Here is an 18,625-nt window from a genome sequence, read left to right as displayed (position 1 = left end):
GCATCCTTTCCGCTCCCAGGGTGGTGACTGCGTACCCGGGGCCGCCTGGGGCGTGGATGGAACGAAGGCCCGGCTCTCCGGAGGCTTTCAGTGGACCGACCAGCGTGTCGCTGTGTCTTAGTCCAGAAAAGTGTCCCCCCTGGCACGTGGGCTTGAGTCGCACAGCGCAGAGCAGAGCGCGCTCCTCCTGGGTGTGCAGAGGGCCCAGTTATCCGACCCGTGTGAATCGGACTCCAGGGAACCGACAGATCACACAAATGCTATGGAATCCTGGTCTGCCACCTCGGAGCAGTCTTGGAGAACGGAAAGGGCTCGGGTGACTGCAGTGGGGAAAATGCTAGCCTCGTCTTCAAAATGATAAGTTCAATTTTGTACACCTCAGATAGTTTAGTGCCTCTTCTGCCCTTAGCCTAAGCCAGGGGCTCTCGACCTCGACACTGTATTTACCTCTGAGCCGGATAAGTCTTTGTTGCAGGAGGGCTGTCCTGGCCCCTCTACCCACTAGATGCCAGCAGCAAACCCTGCCATCCCTCCCCCAGAGTGACTGTTTTAATTTTATTTTTGAAGTAGTAAACATTGACGAAGGTTCGAGATATCTCGCTTCTACTCTTATCTTCTCCAGTCCTTATCACCCCAAGTTTATTAGCTCAGCTTTATCCTTCCAGCTTATCTTCTTGCAGAAATAAGCAACATAAATATATTGTGACATGAGAAATAAAATTGAGTCACTGTGTCACCGGGTTTTAAATGGAGCTGGAAGGCTATCATGGAGGTGGACTTATGCACGGCCTCCAGGTAGAACGACAAACCTTTGAACTGGGCGGAACCACAAAAGCTCCAAGGACTCTGCAAGAACACCTGCAACTTGTCACAGTAAGACCTTCCCCTCCCTCTAGTTATGGCCTTAGTGATCAGTCCGGGTCAGCCAAGACTAGTTACTGCCACCATGGGCAGCTGAAATTCTTAGTACGGCAACCCTGCCTTCCGTGCCTTTAAAAGCCCCTTATTCCTTTTACTACGCCGAGTGGGACTCGGTTTGGGCTCCTACCCGAATCTGTGTGCCCCAAATTGCAATACTTTGATCTCAGATTATCACTTTTGGTTTGGTTCTTGCCTCCAAGGTTTCTTCAGGTTAAAAAAAAAAAAAGTATATGTGTATATATTCCACTCCTTTCTTATTCCACTCCTTTCTTATTGAATGGGTAGCATTCTATCTCTCCATCTGTCCATCCGTTATCTGTCGATAGTTCTGCAACTTGCTTTTTTCACTTAACACTAAATTTTGGAGCTCTCTCTAATTTGGCACATAGAGATCATCCTTATTCTTTTTCAAGGCTGCACTGTATTTCATTGTGTGCCACCGATGGCCATTTGGGTTGTTTCCAGTCTTACGTCATTACAAATAACGCTGCCATATAAAACCTAGTGCTGGGCTTCTCAAACTGTAATGCACGTGCAAACGGTCTGAGGGTGTTGTTAAAATGCAGCTTCCACTATTTACAATAGCCAGGACATGGAAGCAACCTAAGTGTCCATCGCCAGATGAATGGATAAAGAAGATGTGGCACATTTATACAATGGAATATTAGCCATAAAAAGAAACAAAATTGAGTTATTTGTAGATAATGATGGTAAGAGACTGTCATAGAGAGCGAAGTAAGTCAGAAAGAGAAAAACAAATACTGTATGCTAACACGTATATATGGAATCTAAAAAAAAATGGTTCTGAAGAACCTAGGGGCAGGACAGGAATAAAGACGCAGACGTAGAGAATGGACTTGAGGACAGGGGGAGGGGGAAGGGTAAGCTGGGATGAAGTGAGAGAGTGGCATGGACATATATACACTACTAAATGTAAAATAGATAGCTAGTGGGAAGCAGCCGCATAGCACAGGGAGATCAGCTCCGTGCTTTGTGACCACCTAGAGGGGTGGGATAGGGAGGGAGGGAGGGAGACGCAAGAGGGAGGGGATATGGGGATATATGTATACGTATAGCTGATTCGCTTTGTTATACAGCAGCAACTAACACAACAATGTAAAGCAATTATACTCCAATAAAGATGTTAAAAAAAAAATGCAGCTTCCAGCTCACTAGATCCTGAAATGCTGCATTTCTAACACGCTCTCTGCTAGCTGATGCTGCTGGGCCACAGACCACACGTTCAGTAGCAAGAACTTGGTGTGAATATTGTTTTGTATGATTCCTAGATTCTTAGAAAGGGGATTGCTAGATCAGAAGTTAAATACAGATATATTTTTATTAGTTATTGTCAAATTGGAATTGTTTCCTCTCACCAGCTATATCCAAGTGCTTCTTCACAGACTTACTAACAATGATGCCTGGGTATCTTTGGATTTTTGCCAATTTGATAGGTGAGAAATATTGTCTCAGGTAGTTTAATTAGCATTTCCCTTATTGTGAGTGAGGTTGATCATATGCTTTTCATATGTTTAAAAGCCATTGCCTCTTTCTGATTTATTTTTTACCCTGTGACCTGCTCATGACTTCTGTTTGTTTTTAAAAATTGTTTGGTCTTTTTCTTCTTGGTTCTTAAGTGCTCTTTATATATTAGCATAATTAGTCTTTGTGATATGTCACACATATTTTCTCCCAGCTTCTCATCTGTCTTCTGACATTGCTTCTGGTGATTTTAGCATATACCTTTTTTATGTAGTCAAATTTAATGATTTTTCCTTTGTGGCCTATAGATTTTTGCATCATAATTAGAAGTCTTTCTCCAGATTATAGAGTTCACCAGTGTTTTCTTGCAGTATTTGTATGGTTTTTTGTTGTTGTTTGTGTTTTTTTTGTTTTTCTGTTTTTTTTTTTTTTTTACATTTAGACTGCTAATGCATTTAGAGGTGATCCTGGTGTTTGGGAAACGTAGGTCCAATTTTTACTCTTTCAAGTGGCTTTCCAGTTGTTCCAACTCCATTTGTTACAAAGTCTGTATTTTCACTGATGATTTGACAGGCCACCTTTATTACACACCAAATAGCTGTATGCACTGTTTCTGGACCCATATCCTGTTTCTGTGTATGCCTGGTTCTGAACGTTATATCCAGCCACATCTGTCACTCTTTCAACTACAGAGCTCTCATGATACGAGTTACTACCTGGTGCGGGGCAGTCCTCCTCATCGCTCCTCTCTTTCAGGGTTTTCCTGGCTTTCTCTGCTTCTTTATTTTCCCATATAAACTTGAGAGTCAACTTGTCTAACTCTAAAAAAAAAAAAGTGTTGGTATATTTGTTAGAATCGTATTGAATTTACCTGTGGTGAATTAACATTGCTTCCTGATTTAGTTGTCCTCTCTGAAGGGGAGCAGAATATGCCACCCCAAAATGTGCCCCTCTGGCATGTGGATTATTTTGAGCAGAAAGCAACCAAGACCCAGCAGACTCAGGAAAACTTTTACCTCTCCCTTAACTGCCTAAAAGAATGTAGATAGGGAGCCTAGCCCAGAAAGAGAGCTGTGACCAGAGATAACTTTTCACCTGAAAGACTTACCTGCACGGCGGGGCAGACATCTGCTCTCCTTAAGGTCCAGTGAATGCCCCTGCCCCACCCCATTCCTTAGCTCAGGATGGCATGTAAGCCTCAACTGCCTGATTGGCTTTGGGTCTTATATTTTCATGGGACTCCCATACATGAAACTAAATTTGTCTTTCTCCTGTTAATGTGTCTTATGTCAGTTCAACTATTAGACCAGCCAAAGAACCCAGACAGGTAGAAGGAAACTTTTGATGCTCCCCGACATAGCCAGGAACATGCTGGATCTTTCTATTTGCTCAAATATTTTTTTTTGTTTTTCAGGACTGTTGAAGTTTTCTTCATAGAAGGCTGACACATTTATTATTTAGTTTATTCCTAGTTATTTTATCTTTAGTTATTTTATCTTACTGATGATATTATAAGTAAGCACGTTTCTTCCATTATGTTTTACAACTGGCTTCTGTTTGAATAGGAGAACATTGTTTTTATGTGTTAACTTTATAACTTGCTGCCTTACTGAATTTTCTTACTATTTGGATTAGTTTTTTTTTTTAAATGTTGTTTGCTTTTTTTTTTTTTTTAATTTATTTATTTATTTATTTTTGGCTGTGTTGGGTCTTCGTTTCTGTGCGAGGGCTTTCTCTAGTTGTGGCGAGCAGGGGCCACTCTTCATTGCGGCGCGCGGGCCTCTCACTGTCGCTGTCTCTCTTGTTGCGGAGCACAGGCTCCAGACGCGCAGGCTCAGTAGTTGTGGCTCACGGGCCCAGTTGCTCCGCGGCATGTGGGATCTTCCCAGACCAGGGCTCGAACCCGTGTCGCCTGCATTGGCAGGCAGATTCTCAACCACCGCGCCACCAGGGAAGCCCTAGTTTTTTTTTTTAATTGATTCTTTTGAGTCCTTGAGTCCTACAGCTATATTATATCACCTGTAAATAGAGATAGTTGTATTTCTTTTTTTTTTTTTTTTTAATAAATTTATTTATTTATTTATTTTTGGCTGCATTGGGTCTTTGTGCTGCGCGCGGGCTTCTCCTTGTGGTGGCTTCTCTTGTTGCGGAGCACGGGCTCTAGGCGCGCGGGCTTCAGTAGTTGTGGCTCACTGGCTTCAGTAGTTGTGGTTCATGGGCTCTAGAGCACAGGCTCAGTAGTTGTGGCATATGGGCTTAGTTGCTCTGCGGCATATGGGATCTTCCCGGTCCAGGGATCAAACCCGTGTCCCCTGCATTGGCAGGCGGATTCTTAACCACTGCGCCACCAGGGAAGCCCGAGATAGTTGTATTTTTTCCTCCAATTTTCATGTCTCTGTTTTCTCTTGTTTGATTTCATTGGCTAATACCTCTGATAGAGTAAATTACTTAACCTACCTACATTTTAGTATGTTAATACCTAGAAAATTTTAAAAAAGCACAGGAAGCCAGCATGACTCCACAAAAGAACAAGCCATTCCTAACCTCATTTGCTTTTTCTAAAAATAGGTTTACTTGGCAGGGAGACCTAGGCAGGGGTTCTGTAGACCAGTATTCTCTACCACCCTGTCTGGATTCAAATTAGGTTGGATAACTGTTTCCAAATTATGTAGGCTAATAATTCTAGGCTCAGTATCCTTCTAGAAAGATTTCTCTTAGCATAAAGTTGTCGAATGCATATTTATCACATTTTCATAACAATATCTTAACAGGCTTTTAATGAAAAACAGAATCAAACCCCAAAGTAATCAGATATTTAAAAATAAATGATGTGAGTACACAATTGAAGAACTACTCTGATCACAGGTCCTGTGTGACAAAGGCCTGGGTTTCAATTGTCTCTAACCAGGCGTGAAACACCAGCTTGATGTGGTATCACTGGAAATGCTTACGGGATTTCCACCCCCCTGCCACATTAGCCACTGATTTACAGAGGGAAGAGGTTGCTGGCATTCTTTAAACAAGACCCCTGGCAAACAGTCTCCAGAGCCTCACGGCTGAAGATCTAAAGTTTATCACTCCACCATTCCTCAGAGCTCTTCCGTGTTTTTCTCCTCTCTTCCGTATTCCTGTTGTTCAGCCATTAACTTGCCGATGGAGAGTGTCACAGTCTCTCTGGACCACAGGCCATGAGGAGGATGGAAAGGCAAGGAAATCCTGCGTCTCACCCGCATCTTCGTTTTCCTCCAGGCTTTTCCGTGTTTGGACCTTCACTCACAGAATGAGCCATGGCGGTTGTCTTGGAAGCAGAGTTTGGGGGGGTCAGTGGTGAGGAAAGAGCACCCCACCCTGTTTGCAGAAGGACGCACACAGTTATTGCTGTAGTCCAAGTAGGACTTGGTGATTCACTGGTGTCTAATGTTTACAGAACTCACTTCAAATATAGCAATGATGTCAACAAAAATGACTCCAGAGAATGCCTTTTTCTTTCTGATCCCAGCTAATTGGTCCCTGCTGCCAACACTGACAGAACATCTGGGCTTCACTCAGCAATAAAATGGCATTTTCTTTCCCCAAATGTCCCTGAATGGGGAACTGGTTTGAAGTCCATTTCAAAGGACTTCAGTACTCACTGTAAGATAAAAGTAAACAGAGCCTTTCAGGTGTGGATCAAGCAGTCTGCATTTACAGTCAGTCATTTGGAAACAGATGAACAAAATCTTGATCATGGTTTCTAAACACAGCTCATTTTATTTATGAATTTGGGATTGTTACAGGTCAATGTTTTCTTTCATTGTGTTTTATTTTTGAAAATAATCCTTCTTTCAAATGTTGGAAATAATTTATTGGACAAAACACTCAAAAAGCATGTTGCGACCTATATCCAGGTCATTTAACACAAGTCAGTTTTGACAGAGCACACGCAGCAACTCACCCACGACCCGACCACAGAGCAGCCAGTAAACATCTCCCTGAGTCAGTGCATTTGTCCTGCTGACATTTCAGCTCCAACACGAAAGGAGGAGAGGGCGGTCCTCTCCTAACTGTGGGCCTCTCACTGTGACTTTTGTGTCATTAACACGATTGTGTTCCATGTGCATTTTTCAGTATTGCATGGATTGACTGACTCACAAAACGTAAAGAGCGTTTCTACTTTATGTGCGTGGTAGGGATGGATTTGGATTGACTTAGCATTGTCTGTTAGAAATCAGATCACAGTGAATGAGCCAAGAAAGGCCGTCTCTAAATAGTCAACTGGGGCCTTAGATAAGCAACAAAAACTTACCCTGATGGGTTAAACCATCCATGATTAGGTCAATTGCTTACTAACCCAAGCTAATTAAATGGATTTTTACCACAAATCTATAATGCAAAACTCTGAGACTGGTCCAGGGCGAGCTAGAACCTCTGCTATCCAAATGAGGACATAAAATAAGTTCCAGGCAACTATCTACATCTATCCGGTTTCCGTAGAGACAGAGAACACTGCAGTGTTTCCTACAAACAACAGAAGTCATCCAAATGACATAGAGCATATTCTGTTAGCAACCTACGATACTTAAGAGCTCTTCATATCTTTTTTTTTTTTTTTTTTTTTTGGCTGCGTTGGGTCTTCGTTGCTGTGCACGGGCTTTCTCTAGTTGCAGCAAGCGGGGGCTACTCTTTGTTGAGGTGCTCAGGCTTCTCACTGCAGTGGCTTCTCTTGTTGTGGAGCACGGGCTCTAGGCGTGTGGGCTTCAGTAGTTGTGGCACATGGGGTCAGTAGTTGTGGCTTGTGGGCTTAGTTGCTCCGCAGCATGTGGGATCTTCCCAGACCAGGGCTCGAACCCGTGTCCCCTGCATTGGCAGGCGGATTCTTAACCACTGTGCCACCAGGGAAGTCCCCAGTGACTTCCTTTTTTTTTCAAACTGGAAACTACCTTTCACATTCAGATGCTTGGACTCATAGCACCTTCATACCCTTGAAGCCCCACTAGGTAGCAGAGCTGGAAAACCCCAAACTCCATCTGTTAGACATTTATTGCACTGAGTACTGTATCAGGTCACAAAGGAGTTGAGGAATAAAACACGGTCCTTTCCCTTCTTGCCATTCAGATCGGTGGGAAAGAGAGATTGTGTCTCAGTGTAGGGTGGCAGCTCTGATGGGCACGTACACAGCGTGACGGGAACAGAAGGATGGAGCCAGCGATGATGTTGTGGGGCTTGGGACAGATTCACGGGGGTGTCAGGGGAGCTGGGTCTTGAAGGAGGGGTGATTGTCCAGGTGGAGAGAGGAGGAGGAACCGACCAGGCAGAGTCACTCCCGGGAGTGTGTGAAAGGGCTCCCGGGAGGTGCTTTCAGGGTGGGGTACAGGGCGTGGGCCGGGGAGTGCCCAAGGTGAGGCCAAGGAGGGTTGAAAGGGTCGGGCTGGGCTGGGCTGGACTGGGAAAAACCCCGAGGCCGTCCTGATGAACTGGGGTCTTATCTGTCAAGCAATGAGGAACCGTTGTAGGATTCTAACTGAAGGAGTAACATGACTCATTCTTTTATTCACTCATTCGTTTCCTTCCCTCCTTCCCTTTTCGCCTTTCTGACTCTAGCACTGCCCTTGGGTTGGATTGGACGCAGAGCAAGGAGTGGCGGGGCCAGTTAGGAGCGGCCCTCAGGGACCAGAGCCCAGGCAGGTGGGCCTCAACCCACCGGCGGTAATGCTGGCGAGGCCGGGGCTGATGAGGGGGCAGAAATCGCAGGATCTGATGACCAGGTGGACCGCGGGGAGGGACCAGGGGAAGAGTGGAGTTGCAGGGGCCTTTTACTCTTCTAGCTCGGATAATTGGATACAAGGTGATGTAATTACCTGAGAGAATACGAGGGGAGGGGAGGGTCAGATGAAGAATTGGTTTGAGTCAGAAGGGGCTCATGGTGCATGGGAAGCGTTAGATGGAGGTGTCCAGGAGACGGATAGGAACAGACTCGGGTACGGGATGAAGGCGTTGGAAGCCGTGCGCGGGTTGCGCTGGCCCACAGCCAGGAAGATGGAGGGAGAGGACGCGAAGAAGCTAGACTGTGGGAAGCAGGGCCGGTAGGTGGCATCAGCTCCTGGTCCTGGAGGAAGCGGAGAGTGAGGACGGGAAGAGGCCGCTTCTCGCTGCAGGTCAACGGTCCCCTCAGTGACAGTGAGACAAACTGCAGAGTGCGTGGGATCCGGGCCCGGAGAGGCGTGGGGGTAGCTCTTTGGGAGAGGGAGAGAGTGCTGGCCAGAGCTGCTGGTAAGCTGGAAGGAAGGTGTGTGTTTTAAGGATGGAACAGAGCTGAGCACCTCATTTGCTCTCCGAATAGCGACAATCAGAAACAACCATAAAATACTAGGAACTTAGGAAATTGACATAAAGGAAACTCTAAACTGAAAAATGATTGTTTTGTCAAGAGTACAATAGTCAAGCAAAGCAACGCTGCTTATTTCTAGCTTGATAAGTATTTGTGTTATTTTAGGTCTTTCATCTAATGGCTCAGATAAAATTTGCACTTTCCAGCCTGACACGTTAACCCAGCACCTGAAGGACAGGTGCCCAGAGGTGAGGCTCTGTAAGGCTTAGAGGGGCTCATCTATGCTGTGAATGACCTGAAACCTGGAAGATGTTCTTCAGAATCTGGGTTTCAGTCATTTTACTTTATTCAATTATTTTGCAATTATACTGTCACTTAAAATCTGAGTTAAATTAAGAGAATCTTGTTACTTGAGTTTTTTTAATATTCCTGATCATAAAATTTTAAGATATAGTTAAGTAACTGAATAGAGGTTTCTCTTGCTCGCTCACTCTCTCACTTTTTCTCTCTCTCTTTTTTCTCATCTGGTCGGGAATCAACTGGGCGATCCATTTCTCAATGCAATGCAGAGTGAGATGAACAGAACCTGCTGTCTGGGAGAGGGTATGCGAGGGTGCAGCTGACTCTGGCAGCCTTGCCCTGAGGCCCCAGGTCACTGCTGAAGGGAGCTGGAAGAATCTTCATGAGGAGCTCAAGAACTGCCTCCTCAAATGCCAAATTAGAAGACCTAGTGGCTTGACCAGAGCAGTCCTGATGGGGCCCTGTGGTGACGAAGCTGCTAAAACTAAACAAGCAAACAAACAAAAACTGTGGCGAGCAGGGCTCAGCTGTCCCGGGGCCACTTTCAGCCAGTCTGTGCTGCCTGGGGGGCACCAAGACCCCCCAGCTGCTGCCACCCTGGCACGGGGGCTGGAATGGGACCTGCTTTACAGAGCAGTGGCCTTGGAGACCCAGGTGGGTGCCTTCTCGGCCAGGCTTAGTGCTCGGGGAGTGGGATGCCCTTGAAGACTCACTGGGTTTCCCACAAAGGGCAGGGGGTTTGATTCCAAAATGCAGGCTTGGGTACGTTGACCTGAAGCAAATAGATGGCCAGATATTCTCCAGCAAAGATGAGTTTATTCAGGATCAGCAGAGAATTGCAATTCAGGGGCTCAACCACGGCCGCCATGTGCAAGTGCCCACACGGCAAAGGAAGGAGACACTTTTATAGGCGGGACAAGGGAGGGGGCGGGCTTAGTAAACAGAGCCCCAGCCTTTCATTGGCTGAGTCCTGGCGGGAAAGAATGGGAGTCTTTCTTCTGTTGAGCTGGGCTGTCAGAGCAGGGGTGAGAGCTCCCCCTGCTGGTCTCCCGACTCTGTTTAACAGGTTTCTGTTCATTAATGTTTTACAGCTGTCACAGGACAAACGCCAAAAGGGACATGAGATATACATTTTCATTATTCCTGCGTGGGGAGGGTGGTCAGAACATTGTCCTTCTTTTTAAACAAAGCAAGTGGTTCCAGCGTATTCTAGACTCCCATCCAGCCCGAGGTAGAGAACCTCAGGCCCTCATCAGGAAGGAAGAAGGGCAAGGGTCGAGGGAGGGGGTCCATCATCCCCTCACTCTGCCGCCTTCCCTTCCCCCACCCCAACTTCCACCAGCACACATGCTTCCTCTCTCTTCCCAGGGCCATCCCACCTCCCAGGAGATGTGAGACCTGCACGAGGACCCTGGGGCGCTCTCCTCCTGTGGGCTGTCTGAGCAACACCACGGCCAAGTCCTGGGGTCATCTACGGTGTTATTCTTGGCGAACTTGATGTTTGCGCATCACCTTTAATAACTTTATTACCTGAACCACCCAGCATTCATGAAATGGCAACCGTGACACGCTAGCTGGTGCTGTAACTGTTTCATTCATTCCACAAACTTTTATTGAGCACCTACTCTATAGACCAGGAGTTACACTAGGGTCTGGTGACATCAAGGTAGGAGACACGGTCCCTGGCCTCAGGATACCGGATAGATATTGTGAGATAATAGAAGAAATGTGTATGGGAGTCTGCAGCGGCCCCCGGCACGGGGCTCCTGCGCCCTTGTAATTTCCTAAGTGATGAGGACACGAGGAGCATCTTTTGTTCTAATATTTGGTCTTTGACCCCAGTTCCTGACACAGAGGTCCTGAAACCCTGGTAATTTCCTGGGTGATAGGGGTGTCTTTTGTTCTAATGAGGTGACTCCGGGTGGGCTCCTGGATGAGGGCTGCTCACTGGAAAGACCTACCCGTGATTAGAAGCTTGGAATCTTCAGCCTCACCACTGCGCCTTCTCTTGAGAAGGGAGAAGATCTGAAAAATGGAATTAATAATGGATCATGCCCACGTGAGGAAGCCTCCGTACGTAAAATCCCACTAGTGTGGGCTTCAGAGAGCTCCCAGGTGGGTGAGCACAGCCACACGGGGAGGGTGACGCACCCCAACTCCAGGGCAACAGAGGCTCCTGTTCTCGGGACCCTCCCAGACCTCGCCCTGTGCATCTCTTCATCTGGCTGTTCATCTGTGGCCTTTGTCATATCCTTTAATAAACTGGTAAACGTTCGTGTTTCCCTGAATTCTTTGAGACACTCCAACAAATTAACCAAACCTGAGGAGGGGGTCGTGGGAACCTCTGATTTGTAGCCTAATCCTACAGAAGTTGTGGGTAACTTGGGGACTTGTGACCGTCCTCTGTGGGACAGGGAGCAGGCTTGTGGGACTGAGCCCTTAACCTGTGGGATCTGACACTGTCTCCAGGTACACAGTGTTAGAATTGGCTTAAATTGCAGGACACCCAGCCGGTGTCATGAGAATTGCTTGGTGTGGGAAAACCTCCCACACATTTGGTGACCAGAAGGGTCAGAAGTGAGGTGCTTTGTAGGAGGAATAAAGAAGAGAAACATGGGAGGGAAGAACTGGGTTATTCCCTATTCGGGAAAAGACTGAACTGAGATTTTTCCTTATACGGATATGCAAATAAATGACAGTTGATGTGGTATGTGCTGTAATGACGCCAAGCCTGAGGGGCAGGAAAGGGAGAAGCAGCTAGAAGTCTGGCTGGGGAGTTAAGAAGGGGTCCCAGAATCCATGACACTCAGCTGAGCTCTGAAGAGTGAGGATGAGCCCAGGTGACACCCAGGAGGAGAGAATCCCAAACTAGGGATGGGGAAACTCACAAAAGTGCTCATGGTTGAGGAGACAGATAACCTACTATTGCTGGACCACTAAATATGAGGCAGTTCAGGCTGGACACCTATGAAGGGGCCTCGTCTGTCAGGCCAATAAATTCGTGTTTTATCTTACAGGCTGCGGAGAGTCCCTGAAGAATTCTGAGCTGCGGGGTCACAGAAGCAGAGTTATGCATCGGGAAAACGGCTCTGCAGCAACACAAATGGGATGCAGAGGTCGGGAGTATCTGGGCCGCCGTGCTTCAGGTGAAAGGTGGCAGGTGGTGAGCAGGCTGTGGCCTGGGGTGGAGGGCATGGAAGGAAGAGCTGGCTAAGAAGAACTTGGGCAGGTCCTGGGGGTTGTTGGGTGGTGGGGGGGGAAGGGGGGACCTAGCATGATTTTCAGATTGCTCACTTGGACCAGCAGATGATTGGCCGTGATATTGCTCTGAAATTGTTTTACTTTTTCCTGGAACAAATGAGGTTAGTAGAGCGTGACTATAATCTACTGTTCCTAAGGTCTGGGAAAAACGCAGGCAATATACATTTGCACTGAGGAAGAGCATGTAACATCAGCAAAATCGTCTCCACTTAAAGCCTCTTTATTTAAAAAGCCTGACATGAATTAAAAATGCACACACGTGTCTTTGGGATGATTGCTCAATATCACAGCTTATAATTGGTAGGGCTTTGCTCTGAACACTTCCCTACTTCAGGATTAACCAGAAGGAAGTAGGTATGGAAGTGAGAATGAACAAACCAGTTTCCCTGGAACATAGTTCCCACAAGGGCAGGAGAAGCAGTTTCTTTAGAGCTTAGGTGAGAAAGAGTCAAAGGGAAGATTGAGTGGAAGGCTAAAATTTTTTAAATTAATTCTACAAGCAATAGGAAGACATTCAAGCTTTTGAGTATTGTGTGACAAAGAAAAGAAATGATTTAGAAAACATAATTACCCATGACATTTGGAATGGCCAGAATATGGGCAAGTCTATTGCAGGGAAATAAATTAATAAACTGTTACAATATATCATTACGAGGTGGTGTGGGCCTGAATTAAATTATACATAATTCTTAATTCCCCAAATTCCCCTCGCTGACTCCCCACAAACCAAATATCTCAGTTTAATGTTAACTTTTCAAAAAAAAGAAAAAGAAAAAAGAAAACCTCTCGACAAAGAAAAGTCCAGGACCAGGTAGCCCACTGGTGAATTCTAACACTGACGCTTCTCAAATTCTTCTAAAAAATTAAAGAGGAGGGAGGACTTCTGAACTCATACCCTGATATCAAAGCAAGACAAAGACATCACAAGAAAATAAAACTACAGGATAATATTCCTTATGAATACTGATGCAAAAATCCTCAACAAAATACTAGCAAATTGCATGCAACAAGATATTAAAAGGATTATACATCATGACCAAGTGGGATTTAGTCCAGGAATGCAAGGGTGGTTCAACGTAAGAAAATCTATCACTGTCATACATCATATGAATAGTATAAAGAGAAAAAAAACACATGATCATCTTGTGAAAATGAAAAAAAGAAACCTCGTTTAAAACATTTATAGTCAGTTGATTTTGATAAGGGTGCCAAGTCCGTTTAATGTGGTAAAGAATATTCTCTTCCATGGAAGATGCTGGGACGACTGGATTTCCACACACAAGGATGAAGTTCTACCCTTACTTCACACCACATACAAAAATAATTCAAAATTGATGAACAACCTAAATACAAGGCTAGAACTATATAATTGTTAGAAGAAAACATAGGAGTAAATGTTCATGACCTTGGGCTTGGCAATGAGCTCTTAGATATGACACCAAAAGCTCAAAGCAAAAACAACAAAAGAATAAATAAATTGGATTTCATCAAAATTAAACATTTTTACGTGTCAAAGGACATTATCAAGAAAGTAAACGACATTGGAACATTGCAAGATATGGTCCTTGCTGTTGTTTGCTGCTGCCTGCAAAGCTGAACAAGTAGAGTATACAAAGAGCTGCTCATCTCAGCATGCCTTCAATTCTCAGCTCCTTGGGAAATAGACTCCATTTTTATAGAGTTTGTGGTTTTGATTTGTTTTTTTTTTAATCTTATGAAAAATGAATAACCTCCTACTTCCCTACACCTGCTTTTAGCCCTATCACTGGGGATACTTCTCTTTCATTCATTATCATAGTTAAAGGTGGGCTCTGGAGCCAGACTGCTTTGCATCTTTATTAGACTCTTTGGACCTCAGTTTTCTCATCTGTAAAATGGAAATAACAATAGGAACTGCATTATGGTGCTGCTGTTGGGATTAAGTCAGATAATCCATGTAAAGAACCTACCATACTGCTAGAACACAGTAAGTACTCTGTAAGTGCTAATGGGCATTACCCCATACCATTCTTATTTCTAATAATTACCTAGAAATATTAAGTGCTCTTTTAGCTTGTCCTTGAGTAGCAGGGAGCACTCAGTTCACATTCCCTCATCCAAGGTTCATTACTGAGTCATAAATAAAGTAGGAAGAAAAGTCATAGAACAGAATTTTGGCTTAATTATATTTGCAATTCCAGTGGTACAATCTTGAAAGTACCCTTTACTTCTAATTTTTAACCAAACTTTCACCCATCAAACATCAGTGTGTACCATGAGAGCCTAATACCTCTAATCATACAGTTGCCAAAATGCTCTGATTGGTTTGGGGTGGAGAGAGGGAGTTTAAGGTTTGCTTGGGTCCAAGTATTACATGCAAAAGTAATTTTGAAAAGCATGTTAAATTTGCCAGTATTTGGTTGTCAACTAAATCTTAGTTAAAATATGAGAAGCTTTTGTTCTCATTTTTTTTAAATTAATTAATTTATTTATTTATTTTTGGCTGCGTTGGGTCTTCGTTGCTGTGCGCGGGCTTTCTCTAGTTGCGGCGAGCAGGGGCTACTCTTCGTTGCGGTGCGCGGGCGTCTCATTGCGGTGGCTTCTCTTGTTGCGGAGCACGGGCTCCAGGCACGTGGGCTCAGTAGTTGCTGCGCACAGGCTCTAGAGCGCAGGCTCAGTAGTTGTGGCGCACGGGCTTCGTTGCTCCGCGGCATGTGGGATCTTCCTGGACCAGGGCTCGAACCCATGTGCCCTGCATTGGCAGGCGGATTCTTAACCACTGCACCACCAGGGAAGCCCTGTTCTCATTTTTGATGAGTCGATTATTCATGGCATGACTGGCCATTTAACATCAAAAACCTGTTTAATCACAAAGAGCTTTTTACTTGAATCTAATCTCTAGATTACCATTTTGTTGGGACAATATCCACTTAAGACTTATTAATGCAAAAAGCCAATTCATAATATGTTGTCATTAGAATTCCAGCCACAGCTTTTGAGAAATCAAGATTGATCACTCTTGACAAGCAGCAGACCGTCCCAAAGCACCACAGGAAGTGAAAGTTCTCAGTAACCAAGGGTTTTGTAAGGAAATCAACACAATAGCTCATTTCCTAATGAAACTAGCAGGGGTCAGTGTCTTTTAGTTATGTTTGAGAAAAGCCATAAAATTGCCTCATGAGATTTCAGAGTTTGGATGATCTTCAGTTGGAGACAAAAGACACCTTGAAAACATAAAACCTCTGCTCACCCCGAAATGTCCAAAGAAACCTGAAAATATTCAGACAACCAGCATGTTCCTTGAACAAAGTCTGTGCCTCCAAACCACCTCCAAGGTCTTTTCCTTGGGAACTCAACAGCAAGGTAGAAGTAACAATAGAAAGGAACTAAGAAAAAACTCTGGTCAATTGTTTTTAGAGGAATAGGGCCAAAAAATAGTGAAAGGCAACCTACAGAATGGGAGAAAATATTTGCAAATTATATATCTGATAATATCCAGAATGTATAAAGAACTCTTATCATTCAACAACAAACAAACAACCCAATTAAACTATGGGCAAAGGACTTGCATAGACATTTCACCAAAGAAGGTATACAAATGGCCAATGAGCTCAAGAAAAGATGCTCAACATCATTAGTCATCAGGGAAATGCAAAACAAAACCACAGTGAGATACCACTTCAGACGTTAGGACCGGTATAATAATAACCAAAAAAGCAACATAACAAATGTTGGTGAGAAACGTGGAGGAATCAGTGGGAATGTAAAGCGGTGGAGCCACTATGAAAACCAGTTTGGCAGTTCCTTAAAAAGTTAAACAGTTACCATATGACCCAGCAATTTCACTCCTAGGTATACACCCAAAAGATTTTTTAAAAGGGACTCAGATACTTGTGCACCAATATTTATTGCAGCATTATTCGCAATAGCCAAATGACCCAAGTGTCCATCAACATATGAAAGGATAAACAAAATGTGGTATATTCATAAAATGGAATTGTATTCAGCCATAGAAAGGAATGAAGCTCTGATACATGTTACGATATGGATGAACCTTGAAAACATTTTGCTGAGTGAAGTAAGCCACACACAAAAGGCCACCTATTGTATGATTCCACTTGTACGAAATATCTAGAATAGGCGAATTCATGGAGACAGAAAGAAGATTATATGTTACCAGGACCTGGGTGGAGGGGGGAGTTACTGCTTAATGATTACTGAGTTTCTATTTGGGGTGATGAAGAATTTTTGGAAATACAAATAGTGATGTTGCATAACATTGTGAATGTAATTAATGCCACGGAATTGTGTACTTAAAATGGTTGAAATGGCAAATCTTATGTTATACAGATTTTACTACAATAAAAAAAATAACTATGTTATTGGGAAGAGTTTGTTTCCAAAAAGAAAGGGGATGCTGTTAGCAGAAAGAAAAGTCATTAAATAAAACCAAAAGTAACTACTTCTCTAGGAGAAAGTTCAGGCTACTTTGATTAGTCTTAAGGTAGCCCTCGATGTTAACTTTCATCTGAAACACAAACGGGGAGTTGGGGAGAAGAGGAAGTATACAGCTGGCTTAACTGCCCCCTTGCCTGGGATGCCTAAGCCTGTGCCTGCATTTGTTCACAGCAAGGGGAGCCCCTAGAGGCGATGCTTATTAAGCTGATGCTAAATCTATTTATCTCGTTTTAAGAGCACCACCTCCTCCTTGGACTCAGGATACAAATGCGGTTCCATCGTATTTGTTTGCAGTAAATGCCAGATTAGCAGGGAGTTCTGTTATTTCCCTTTGCCGGACGGGCTCCTACTGAATCAATCACTGGCGCTTCCACCATCCTGAAGGCCAAGGGAAGGAGGGCCGGCCAGCTGCCCTTCCCCACCGGCAACGCTCCATCCACACCTGTGATTCCTCGCGCGGCCACAAGATGGTGCTGTCGCGTGGCGGACTTGAACCAAAGCGCGGCCCCAGGTGTTCCCTGCACCTGCTGGTTTTCAGAGGCGATGTCGCATCTTGGTCTCTCTTAGAGCTCAGCAATTTCATTCCCACACCAAGGACTGGACGGCTCCCGGGCTGGTTCCAGCACCTGCTGCTCCGCAGTTACCGAGTCCTCCCACGGGATCCACACCACCCGGAGGTCTGGCTGTTTTCCTTATAGGTCCTCGTAGCACAAAAGACGTGCACACACCCCTCCCGCGGGACGACAGCGTCACTCGCCCTCCCTGTAAGGAAGCCTGCCTTCAGTTATTTCAGAGCGCCTACACCTACCTTTCTTAGTTGCACTCATTTACTTTCTGTGACACAAAGATGATATGAGGACGTCATCTCAGTGAGTCTCACAAGAAAGGGGGGAGAACAACCGAATTTCACCTTTGAGGACATTCTAATACATTCGGAAATGCCTCTACAACGTTTCCCTCGTATAAAGGTCATGCTAAAATGAAAACGTCCCCCAGGACCCCCTGGGCTCACAGGACAAGGTGGCCTGTGTCTCCTGCTGGCACGAGAGCATGCCACAGCGAGGCCATGTCCTCACTTCTGAACCCAAGGAAAACATCAGCCGCAGACAGACCACCGCCTGACGCTGGTGTGCAAACAGCAGCTGCAGTTATTTTCATTAGGAACTTTACACAAGCGGGGAAAACCTCCCTTCTGCTCTATAGGGCCATCCCAGGACACCAGAAATCAAGGCAGAGCGTTTGGGGAGGGTCCTCGGGTGGCTCGCAGTGGCAGGTGGGCTACCAAATGAGGTGTTACAAGCCAGAAAGTGCTGGAAAAAGGGAAAAGGGGAAAATTAGCCCAAACTGCTCACCAGCACCCCTCGCCCACACATCCACAGGCTACGGTTCAGTACCTCTCTGCCTTCTAGGGGATCTCCTTGGCCTTGAACCTTCATCCTATGTGCTCTTTACCCAGCCTCCCCAATAAAAACATCTGGCCAAACCACAGTACAACGTCACCACTAGGATGCGGTCACACACCGAACATTCCCATCACCACAAGGTCCCTCTTATAATCACACCCGCCCCCCAAACCCTGGCAACCACCTATCTGTTCTCCGTTTCTAGAATTTCTCATCTCAAAAATGTTACATAAATGGAATCGTACAGGACGGACCATTTTGGGATCGGCATTTTTCCTTCAGCATAATTCTCTGCAGACTCGCACAGGCTGCTGGGTGCATCGATAGTTCATCCTTTTTATCGTTGAGTGTTAAGCCGCGACCTTCAATCGTTACCCCGGGCTGGCGCGGAGCGAAGAGCGCGCGGGGCGGGGCTCAGGGCGGGGCGGGGCGCCGAGTGCGGGGAGAGGTCGAGACTGGTCGGGCTCGGGGGCGGGGCGGGGGCGGGGCCGGGTCTAGGGCGAGGCGGGGCGGT

General features: G+C 45.4%; 1 long non-coding RNA gene across 1 annotated transcript; it reads right to left on the bottom strand.

Moving 5' to 3' along the window:
* Positions 1-16,138: 16,138 nt before the first annotated feature.
* On the bottom strand, positions 16,139-18,516 carry LOC130708990 (uncharacterized). Its single transcript, XR_009009391.1, has 2 exons — positions 18,366-18,516; positions 16,139-18,018 (listed from the first exon to the last, which is right to left on the bottom strand). It is a non-coding gene; the product is annotated as an uncharacterized LOC130708990 (long non-coding RNA).
* Positions 18,517-18,625: the final 109 nt, after the last annotated feature.

The sequence above is a fragment of the Balaenoptera acutorostrata genome, chromosome 10 (assembly GCF_949987535.1).
Source record: "Balaenoptera acutorostrata chromosome 10, mBalAcu1.1, whole genome shotgun sequence".
NCBI lineage: Eukaryota > Metazoa > Chordata > Mammalia > Artiodactyla > Balaenopteridae > Balaenoptera > Balaenoptera acutorostrata.
The sequence above is the reverse complement of the archived record's forward strand: the minus strand, read 5'-3'. Positions and strand labels throughout refer to the sequence as shown.